This window comes from Procambarus clarkii, chromosome 78 (assembly GCF_040958095.1).
Source record: "Procambarus clarkii isolate CNS0578487 chromosome 78, FALCON_Pclarkii_2.0, whole genome shotgun sequence".
NCBI classification, from domain to species: Eukaryota; Metazoa; Arthropoda; class Malacostraca; order Decapoda; family Cambaridae; genus Procambarus; species Procambarus clarkii.
In genome coordinates, this window is record NC_091227.1 from 16,632,703 (window position 1) to 16,644,102 (window position 11,400).

General features: G+C 45.5%; 1 long non-coding RNA gene across 1 annotated transcript; it reads right to left on the bottom strand.

Annotated features, from left to right (window-relative positions):
* Positions 1-1,250: 1,250 nt before the first annotated feature.
* Positions 1,251-6,953, bottom strand: LOC138357381 (uncharacterized). The gene is made up of 2 exons (XR_011224961.1): positions 6,453-6,953; positions 1,251-1,623 (listed from the first exon to the last, which is right to left on the bottom strand). It is a non-coding gene; the product is annotated as an uncharacterized lncRNA (long non-coding RNA).
* Positions 6,954-11,400: the final 4,447 nt, after the last annotated feature.

The following is an 11,400-nucleotide window of genomic DNA, read 5'->3' on the forward strand; positions in this document are numbered from 1 at the left end:
TAAAATCATGAATAAAGTTCGCTCCTACACACAGCTAATTTAGTTTACTCCGTTTTCTAATTAGTCTTACCCTAAAAGAAAACTTTAAAACATTTCTATAACTAATCTGTTTCTCAAGCTTCCACCCCTGCCTTCTCCTCCTCTTGGGATTCATTATGAAACATATTACTTTTTTTATTATGAAGCCCCTTATGTATTTTATGTCGCTATTATGTCCCATTCTCTCTCCTCTCTCTCTCTCTCTCTCTCTCTCTCTCTCTCTCTCTCTCTCTCTCTCTCCTTTTTACCGGCATTTGGTTCCAGTTCTTTCAGTGTTTCTTAAAACCTCATATCTCTCTACTCTGGGACGAGTTTCGTTGCAAACCTCTGTACTTTTTCATTCCATTATGTGCTTGTTTACATGGAGCTCCTCGATATGTGCGTGTGGTGTGTGTGTGTGTGTGCGTGTATTTATTATTTATATCTGCAGAAACGATCTATGAGCTGCTGGACCCCGCCTTTCTAACCAATTTATTTTTCCTCAATTATGTCTACTACATATCTTTCTCTTACACACGCACACACGTCTCCAGGAAGCAGCCCGTAGCAGCTGTCTAACTCCCAAGCACTTATTTACTGCTAGGTGAAGAGGTGAACCAGGGTGAAAGAAACTACCCATTTTATTCTGCCTCTGCTGGGGATCGAACCCAGGCCCTTAGGACTACGACCTCAGGGTGCTGTCCGCCCAGCCCAAGTGTGTACTCACCTAGTTGTGCTTGTGGAGGTTGAGCTCTGGCTCTGGCCTCTCAACCAACAATCAACTGTTTATTAACTACTTTTTTTTTTCCACACCACACACACACACACACACCAGGAAGCAGCCGTGACAGCTGACTAACTCCCAGGTATCTATTTACTGCTATGTAACAGGGGCATTCAGGGTGAAAGAAACTTTGCCCATTTGTTTCTGCCTCGTGAGGGAATCGAACCCGCGCCACAGAATTATGAGACCTGCGCGCTATCCACCAGACTACGAGGCCTCCATTGTGTGTGTGTGTGTGTGAATGAGAGAAAGAGAGAGTGAGTGTGTTTTGCCGTTCGTTTACCTTCAATGGCTTAGAGCGCTCGTTCCTCGACATTTTGAAAGGCCCTTTAGATTAGCAGGAAAATCTATTACATCAGAAAAAACTTCCGAACCAAGAATTTATTTTATTTATTTGAGTTAATACAGTGAGAATGGTCAGTCGACCAGCTCACGCAGAAAGCGGCCCTCTACCTCCTAGGTGCTGGTCACAGCCAGCTGGATAGAAGGTCATCACAACGATGATACAGTTGAATATAGTCAAATTAAGAGAACGAGAACTTCAGGACAATATCCACAGGATCTGTGACAATCCACATTGAAGTTTAACAGCGCCTCCAGTGGGACTCAGTGCGCATGTTCTGTGAACTTAGTACATCACTTGCCCCACCCAAAGCGTTTCCTGTACACAGGCACGAAACGAATGGCGGGGCGACGTCTGAAACCGCCCCGAACTTGAAACCCTTCTTGAACTTAATGGGCGCCGGGGCGGCGACTGGGTCAGCGCTGGCCGAGGCCAACACCGCCGACACCGCCAGCAGGAGGACTAGCATCAGACACGCCTGAGGGGAGAGAGGAACTCGTAAGTGTAAAGCCAGTGGCGAGAGTCATGAGGACACATGGGCACGCCTGGTCATATCATGAGTGACACATGGGCACGCCTGCTCATGTCAAGAGGACACATGGGCACGTCTGCTCATGAAAAGACATGTTTTTGTACAGGTATTCATTTTTTTGGGGGCAACAGAAGCACCTGTGTGTTTTCTGTGCTTTTGTTTAGTGCATCAATTGGGAGAGACAAATGTGCCATGTGTGTGGACATAGCACTGCCCAGGTGAAAGGAGAATAATATTATATTATATTATATATATATATATATATATATATGTGTGTGTTGTTGAATATGACCGAAAAGGTAAGATTAATAATTCTAACGCGAATTTTCTTTATATTTCTTATGTTTCTTTTCACTGTCGATGGTAATTGAAAAATCAATTCTACAAAATTCATTTTTATTTCTAAGCTGACGCTTGAACGCGTTTCGTAATAAACTTATTACATTTTCAAAGACTTTAATTTACACACACAACTGTAACCTGTAAACACGCAAAATATATCCATACTTATACTTGCATTTGGGTGAGGTGATATGGTACAAAAGTTTTGGGTGAGGTGATTGACATTTGCACATGATAGAACACGAACCATTGGGTATAAAAACATAAGAATTGAAGTAACTGCAGAAGGCCTATTGGCCCATGATGCTTCTATATTGATTCGGAGTCTTGAAGTGGGTAGAATATAGTTATGCATTAATTGGCTGTTGATTGCTGGTGTTGACTTTTGATGTGTAGTGCCTCGCAGATGTCGAGCCTCCTGCTATAGCTGTATCTATCGAAGGATTTCTGTGTTGTTTGTTAAGATTTCTCTGGTGGTGGTCTGGTTGTGAGAAGAGATTATATGTTCCTTGATGGAGCCCTGTTGTTTATGCATTGCCTGGAAAGAGACCGTTGTTGTCTTGCCTATATACTGAGTTCTTTGGGGCTTACAGTCCCCAAGTGGGCATTGAAGGCATTGACGACGTTGGTTTCCTTCAAGGCGTTCTGCTTGGTGTCTGGAGAGTTTTTCACGAGTAGGTTGCCGTTTTTTTTGGTTTTATAGTAAATCGTCAATGTATTTTCTGATATTTGTCTGTAGGGATAACGTTCCTATCAACAATATCTTTCAGGACTCTTTCCTCCGTTTTATGAGTCGTCGAAAAGAAGTTCCTGTAAAATAGTATAATAGGGGGTTACATGTGTTTAGTTAGTGTTAGTATTAGACTATTTTACAGGAACTTCATTAGTATCCCTAATGATCCTTCGGAGTCTACTTAGATCTGAGAGGATGAGATTTATATATTCATTTTGTTTTTGAGGATGACGTATATAGGAGATTTCACTCCCCCCTTCTTTTAACCATTTCCTTATTCTCACGAAGCTCCTTAGCTGCCGCTTTGAGCTCCGGACAGAGTATGATTGCTTCTGAAGTTACGACGAGTCTTTCCTCCTTCCGCAAGAAGCTCTGCTTGCACAGGTTCCTTGGTGGTGACCTTTCTTTGTGTCCCAAGATGGAAGATGTCGTCCAGCAGGATCTCCAGCTCCACCTTCCGGGCCATCTCACTCGGTCTGGAACATTACGTGACAGTTTATTCCTAGATTTAAGAGAGAAATTTGGAAAACAGTCAGAATTGATTCCGGTGAGATTTCGGAAGTCAACTCTGGGTTTGGAAAGCGCACTGACACCCCCCTTTCCCCCCCAAACAAAGACGTCAGTTTTTTGGTGATTATTGTCCTTGGTGTTGCGACGATGTCGGGCTGCTAGTTCGCGGAGGCACCAGTCAGGCCTAGTTCGGAGATCATCGTTATCACTTGGCAGCTGAGTTCTGTAAGCTCTGATTTCATTGGCTGCTTTGTGGACGTGATGTCTTATCAGATCTTGCCGTGATTCAATCGTGAAAGCTTGATTTCTTGCTGCTGGGTCAATTGTTCCAATATTAGTCCATTTTCGTAGCAGTCTTTCTTGATGACATGTTATTGAATATGTCAGAAGGGTGACAGCAATGAGTCTGCCGCGAATTTTCAAAAATGTTTTTGTGTTTTTTCTTCACTTTAGAAGGAAGTTGAAAAAAAATTGCTCTCTATAGTTCGTATTGCAATTTCATTATTGCCTGACGATTGGAGATGGGTTTTGTTTACCATGTCAATATATCTATATCTATGAGAGAATGTTGATGGCCGGACCGCACACTAGAAAGTGAAGGGACTACGACGTTTCGGTCCGTCCTGGACCATTCACAATCGACTTGAGAATGGTCCAGAACGGACCGAATCGTCGTCGTCCCTTCACTTTCTAGTGTGTGGTCTGGTCAACATACTTCAGCCACGTTATTGTGACTCATCGCCTGCATATGAAAGAATGTCTGTGTCTGTCTGTTCAAAGCTGTTCAGTCTGTTCAGGGCCAGACGCTTGGGGCTAACCTCCCCCAAACTGATAGAGACAATGGTCTTGGGTCTGGGATAAACGTAGGCTGAACAGGGTCTCCAGAACTCAAAGAAGAACATCGTGCCTGGGCTACACTTAGACCTCCACGACGATTTTGGCACTGCCCGCCACTGTACCTAGGAATATAGTCTGAAAATATACTTCAAATCCAATTTATTACAAATATTTTTTGCAATAGAACTATGCACCATTATTCACTGATATTGGGAAAATGAGCATAAATTTCCTGCTATTTAAACAAAGGACATAATCTCATATAACACGTAAATTATCTTCGGAACTTCCTCCTCTCCCATTGAAGTCCAAAGTCTAAAGGGGGAACTATTATATTATCTGTGACTGACACTTAATATTATAATGCAATGATAACGATTGTGCTTGATGTTGAGAGAGATAAGAGCGGGGGGAGGAGGGAGAGAGGGTGTGAAAGGGAGGGGGGGGGGGGGGTAAAAGAGGGAAGGGGAAGGGGAAGGATGAAGGGAGTTTGACGAAGGTGGTGAGGAAAGGGGCGAAAACAAGCCCATACATTTTCTGCGAAATGGGAGAGGAGAGATCCAGGGAAAGGGAGGAGGTTATCTTGAGGTTATCTTGAGATGATTTCGGGCTTTTTAGTGTCCCCGCGGCCCGGTCCTCCACCCCCAGGAAGCAGCCCGTGACAGCTGACTAACTCCCAGGTACCTATTTTACTGCTAGGTAACAGGGGTATAGGGTGAAAGAAACTCTGCCCATTGTTTCTCGTCGGCGCCTGGGATCGAACGCGGGACCACAGGATCACAAGTCCAGCGTGCTGTCCGCTCGGCCGACCGGAGTTGAGTGGGGAAAGCGGGGGAGAGGCGAAGGTTAAGGGAAAGGGGGGAGAAGATTGATGTCTGGATGAATAGATGGGATGGGTAGATAGATGTATAGAGGGGTGGATAGACGGATAGAATATATGGGTACATAAATAGATGTATAGTCATAGATAACATATTCATCGATGAGCCTATAGACCTTATTATATGAATTACAGATTTTACTCAATAAGTTTGCTCTTTAAACAACTGAAAACTTCTCCTGGAAGATCGACAGCAGGAACCTCATTCTACCAATTATAAATGACCTTATCGCTGCACAGAGTAAAGGGTTTCGAATCTCCTTTGTATGGATACCATCGCACATAAATATGACCAATCATAATGAGACAAACCTTGCAGCCACATTAGCGTGTAACAAAGATGAAGCTGAATTAGATCTAGGTATCCCCATCTCTACTGTCAAAACTATATTGCTTCAAACACTCAGGTCTGATAGGAGTGACATTACTGACTCCCAACGACCTGAAAGCACCGTTATAAAAATCTATGATGTGTTGATATCTGAAACGTATATATATGGGCAGCACAAAACGTCCACTAGACTGTGTAACACAGTGGTTGCCAGGATCAGATTGGGTTACCGTTACCTGTGGTAGGTGGCTACAGGTGACGGATCTCCCAATCCTGAGCACTCCAGGTGCAAACTCTGTGCGCAGGAACTGGGGGCATGATCTCCCACACTACATCACCGAATGCCCCAGAGCTGGTTCTGGGGGCCCTCAAAGCTTAGGACTTGGGCTTAAGGGTCTGGAACCACTAGACAGGTCCTAGCTCAAATCTTGCCTCAGGGCTTCTCACAGGACTTGCCCTAAAACCTGCACTAGTTGGAAAATCTCCCTCTGGGCCAACTGCTCTTCAGCAGCGCCACTAACTTTCTTGTCCAGACTGCTAAACTTTTCTCAACAGTGTGGAGGCGAGACACCCAAACTTTCCGCCTCGTTTACGCTGACATTCTTGTGTGTATTTTCAAGTTTCCACGTTCTGCCTATAGTCAACAGTGTTCTGTCTCATTGACAGTGTTCTGTCTTGTGGACAGTGTTCTAATTCGTTGACAGTGTTGTTTCGTTGACAGTTTACTGTCTAGTCAGCAGTGTCCTGTGTGTCAAGTCAGCAATGTTCAGTGTCTCAAGTCAGCAGTGTTCTGTGTGTCAATTCAGCAGTGTTCTGTGTGTAAAGTCAGCAATGTTCTGTGTGTCAAGTCAACATTCACAAATGTTACACACAGCCCACACAAGTGTTCCACGGGGCCTAAGTGATGTTAAACCTGCAAATACGATTTTTAGCTACCAAAAAAGATGTTTAGCCTCCAAGCAACTGCAAACACACCTCTTGTTATCATTAAAGAGGCTCACTGATACAGGTGGAACATTTCAATGTGGAAAGCGCGAGATGCGAAGCTTGTATGTGAAGAAACAAAGTTAAACGCGCTCACTTAACAACCAGTACAAAGGTAAACACATTATAATAAGAGTTATAGTACCTCCAGTACTTACGAACTGCATTCTGTTGGTTAGATAATGGTCGGTGTAGAGGAGCGAGAGCACGAGGATCTTCTACATTTGTTGCAGTGTTGCTTCCCTATATATGTGCACCCAGCTGTGACAAACCTGCTGTTGGTCTCTTGTGGGAAAATTGCTGTCCTTCATAAGGGCCTTGAACGCTTGGTATACCAGAGGAATACCAACCCAATGTGAGGAGAAATATTCTGCAATCCGGATTTGTACAATTTTTTTTATTTTTCTCCAGTGAAACTTACGTAACACCTTCAGTTAAATTCTGCGGCACGATGGTACTGAGCAAGATGGCGTTGGAGCTCCTCGGAGACTCTAAGAGTAATTAGATACGTTATCCTGCTCGCTATAATGAAGGTGGGAAAGTTGCTTAGGCAGAGCTGGGATGGTGAGTTGGTCCGTGACGGGGCTGGAGCCACGCAGGCTCGCCTGGAACGGCGTTAACTAACTCACAAAAAACAGATAATGTCTTGAAGGCCGAAGGAAATTCCTTGAGACTCGTACCGCCCCCAAGTGGAGGTAGGACGGTGTGTTTGTTGTGTGGGAGGAGGTGGGAGTGCTTGTCTGCTGGCTTGTGGTGTGTGGGAGGAGGTGGGAGTGCCTGTGAGCTCTGGCTCTCTGGTCCTGCCTCTCAACTGTCAGAAGTGTGTATGTGTGTGTGTGTGTGTGTGTGTGTGTGTGTGTGTGTGTGTGTGTGTGTGTGTGTGTGTGTGTGTATGTGTGTGTATGTGTGTGTGTGTGTGTGTGTGTGTGTGTGTGTGTGTGTGTGTGTGTGTGTGTGTGTGTGTGTATGTGTGTATGTGTGTATGTGTGTGTGTATGTGTATGTGTGTGTGTGTGTGTGTGTGTGTGGTGTGTGTGTGTGTGTGTATATGTGTGTGTGTGTGTGTGTGTGTGTGTGTGTGTGTGTGTGTGTGTGTGTGTGTGTATGTATGTGTGTGTGTGTGTGTGTGTGTGTGTGTGTGTGTGTGTGTGTGTGTGTGTGTGTGGATGATGGTTTAATGATAAGAGTCTGACATTAAGCAGCACCCCCCCCTCTTCCTCCAAGCTACCTCTCCCTCCTTCCCCAGACCAAAACAAACCATTCGTCATGGACGAAACACAAGCCAACGTTGGTAGTCTTCATCGTTCGTTCAATCAGCGTTAAATTTCCACCACAAACGAAGATTCTGTTATATTAACGTCTCATGCCAAAGGTGATTCGTGGTTTTGTGTGTGTGGGGGGGGAAAGGGGATTCACACATGCCAAACATTCGTAGTACGTTACTAGATGCTCAACACACGTCGAAAAATTCATCTGACGTCAAGAGACGTTCACTAGATGTTGAACATACTTGTGATTTGCTTCGAACACGCGTCCACCTTATATCCGGTTGAAGTTCACATATGTACAATGAAAACTCAACATATATACATTAAATATCCATCAATAATATTACAAAAGTGTTGTGAATGTACATTTGTTAACCGCGTAAGATGTACAGTTGTCAGTGTACACTGAGATAAGAGCCCATACTATTATATACTGAAGGTCGTCAGGTGTTGTCCTTGGGCCTGAAGAGGGGTGGGGAAGCTTCCACTCTCAAGGGACGATTGTGAGTGGAGACGAAGCGAGGGAAGAATAAGGAAGAGGAGGAGAAAAGGAACGGAGAGGAAGAGAGAACATGATGGATGCTTAGGAAGGCAAGGCAAGAGTAAAGTTGGTAAGAGAGAGTTGAGGAGAAATGCTGGGAGAGGTGTTGTGAGGGAGGTGGCGGAGATGAAGTGGAGATGGAGAGTTAAGTGGGTAATGAAAGGAAGATGGTGGAGATAAGAAGAGGGGTGGGATAAGATAAGATGACAGGAAATAGAGAGATGGACAGGATGGCGTGAGGAAGGGATGGGAGAGGATGGAGAATATAGGAACTAGAAGAACAGAGGAAGAGCACCGCTGCCAAGAAGTAAAAGAGACGGAGGGAGGATCGTCTGTGTGATAGTGAGTGTATGAGTTACAGTGGGGGTACAGTGGGGGTACAAGAGGGTGTATGGAGGTACATAAGGGGTACAATGGGAGTGGAGGGGGTTCAATGGGGGTACATGGGGAAACAGTGGGGGGAAGAGGAGGGTACATGGGGTGTACAGTGGGGAGTACAATGGGGGTACATGGGGAAACAGTGAAACTCCCCACTGTGAAACTGTGAAACAGTGAAACTCCCCACTGTAACCCCACGACATGGGGTTACAGTGGTGAGTACAATGGGGGTACAAATGTTACACTGAGTAATATGGGGTACAAAGGAAACATTCTCATTACAGCTCCAACAGATTTTCTCATTGATACATCACGTTAATGCGATTTCTTTGTGCATATATAGAAACTATAAATGATAACACTACTATAAATTTATGGTTATGGCTATCGCGTGTCTCGACAGGGGGGAATAGCCATAATAATAATAAATTTAGAATTGCTTCCATTCTCCCTCTTATAGTGTTATTTTGAAAGTTATTTCTTGGCTACACAAACTTATTGCAGTTAAGTAAATAATGATGAAGAGAATATTCATTTGGTCGTCCACAATATATGCGATTTCTTTCTTCTTCTTTTGAAGTATTGACCCAAATCTTGCAAGCATGTGGAGAGGGGAGGAGCAGTGTGTTAGCCTGACCTCACACCTGGTGGTGGGTGTACTGCAGGTGGGATCACACCTGGAGGTGGGTGTACTACAGGTGGGGTCACACCTGGTGGTGGGTGTACTACAGGTGGGGTCACACCTGGTGGTGGGTGTACTACAGGTGGGGTCACACCTGGTGGTGGGTGTACTGCAGGTGGGGTCACACCTGGTGGTGGGTGTACTGCAGGTGGGGTCACACCTGGTGGTGGGTGTACTACAGGTGGGGTCACACCTGGTGGTGGGTGTACTGCAGGTGGGATCACACCTGGTGGTGGGTGTACTGCAGGTGGGGTCACACCTGGTGGTGGGTGTACTGCAGGTGGGGTCACACCTGGTGGTGGGTGTACTGCAGGTGGGATCACACCTGGTGGTGGGTGTACTGCAGGTGGGGTCACACCTGGAGGTGGGTGTACTACAGGTGGGGTCACACCTGGAGGTGGGTGTACTGCAGGTGGGGTCACACCTGGAGGTGGGTGTTCTGCAGGTGGGGTCACACCTGGAGGTGGGTGTACTGCAGGTGGGGTCACACCTGGTGGTGGGTGTACTGCAGGTGGGGTCACACCTGGTGGTGGGTGTACTACAGGTGGGGTCACACCTGGTGGTGGGTGTACTACAGGTGGGGTCACACCTGGAGGTGGGTGTACTACAGGTGGGGTCACACCTGGTGGTGGGTGTACTGCAGGTGGGGTCACACCTGGTGGTGGGTGTACTACAGGTGGGGTCACACCTGGAGATGGGTGTACTACAGGTGGGGTCACACCTGGAGGTGGGTGTACTGCAGGTGGGGTCACACCTGGTGGTGGGTGTACTACAGGTGGGGTCACACCTGGTGGTGGGTGTACTGCAGGTGGGGTCACACCTGGTGGTGGGTGTACTGCAGGTGGGGTCACACCTGGTGGTGGGTGTACTACAGGTGGGGTCACACCTGGTGGTGGGTGTACTGCAGGTGGGATCACACCTGGTGGTGGGTGTACTGCAGGTGGGATCACACCTGGTGGTAGGTGTACTGCAGGTGGGGTGTACTTGTACCAGGTACTACACAGGCAAGGGGTTACAGAAGGCTGTGTTACTGTAGCACTCAGTATCTCCAAACATGTTTACAGTTCCATTCACCTGGGCACTAGGAGACTGGAGTCCAGGCGTGTTCGGCCTCACACACGTGGAGTCCGCGGTTCGAGTCTCCTAGAACCCAGGTGAATGGAATGTTTACTTCCACTGAAGTGTGGATGACAATTTTTGCTGTTCTTTAAAGTCAACTGATACTGCACGGATTGTTGATATATGTATCAAGAACGTATTGTCTAGACAGAACGTATTGTCCTGTCTCTTTACGTGTTGTCTAGATAGGACGAGGAAGAGAATATATTCAGTAGAAGCCGTTCCAGGAAGTGAACCATCCCGTGACAGCTGACTAACACCCAGGTACCTATTCTACTGCTAGGTAACAGGGGCATAGGGTGAAAGAAACTTTGTCCATTGTTTCTCGCCGACGCCCGGGATCGAACCCGGGACCACAGGATCGCAAGTCCAGTGTGCTGTCCGTATCAACGTTGGAATAAAATTAAACGAAAATTCCGAATGTTTTCGTGTTCGAACACATTAACCAGGAATACAGACAGAGGAGAAATGGGTTTGGGATTATATCCTCATCTACACCTCAGGAAATAAAGATCTAAAACAACTTACCGAACAATGAAAATTACATGATATAATGCGGACGGGATATTCTATAATATTTTGAATGTAATACAATTACAATTATTATCTATATAATTTTATTCCAATCACAATTCATGCCACTTATAAAGTTTTATAATTTATATATAATCGTAGACTTACATTAATAGCATGTAATTCACTACTTTTTATAAATGATGATTCAATACTATTTCTTTCACTGTTTTACACTCCACAATGTTGCATGAATTAGTCCAGTCAGTTGAATGATTACAATCTGTTAAGTGAACAAACAATGCACTGGACCCTTGACCTGTTCTAATACTATATATTTGTGTACTTTTGACCTCTGGTCAGGATATGTAGAACACATATTGAAGCAGCTGGAAAGGCGAGAGTCCTTGGGTTGACGTTTGATCCTCATTCACACACATACATGGACCAAAACAAAACAACACATCCACACACTCACACACATCCTTCATGGCACCAAACATTCACTGCTCCTCAAGTTCAAAACACACACCGACTATGGCATTAGTTGGTCCTTTTACAAATTAATGTAATCATGAGCTCGTGAGGGCACCGTTTGTCCTTCAA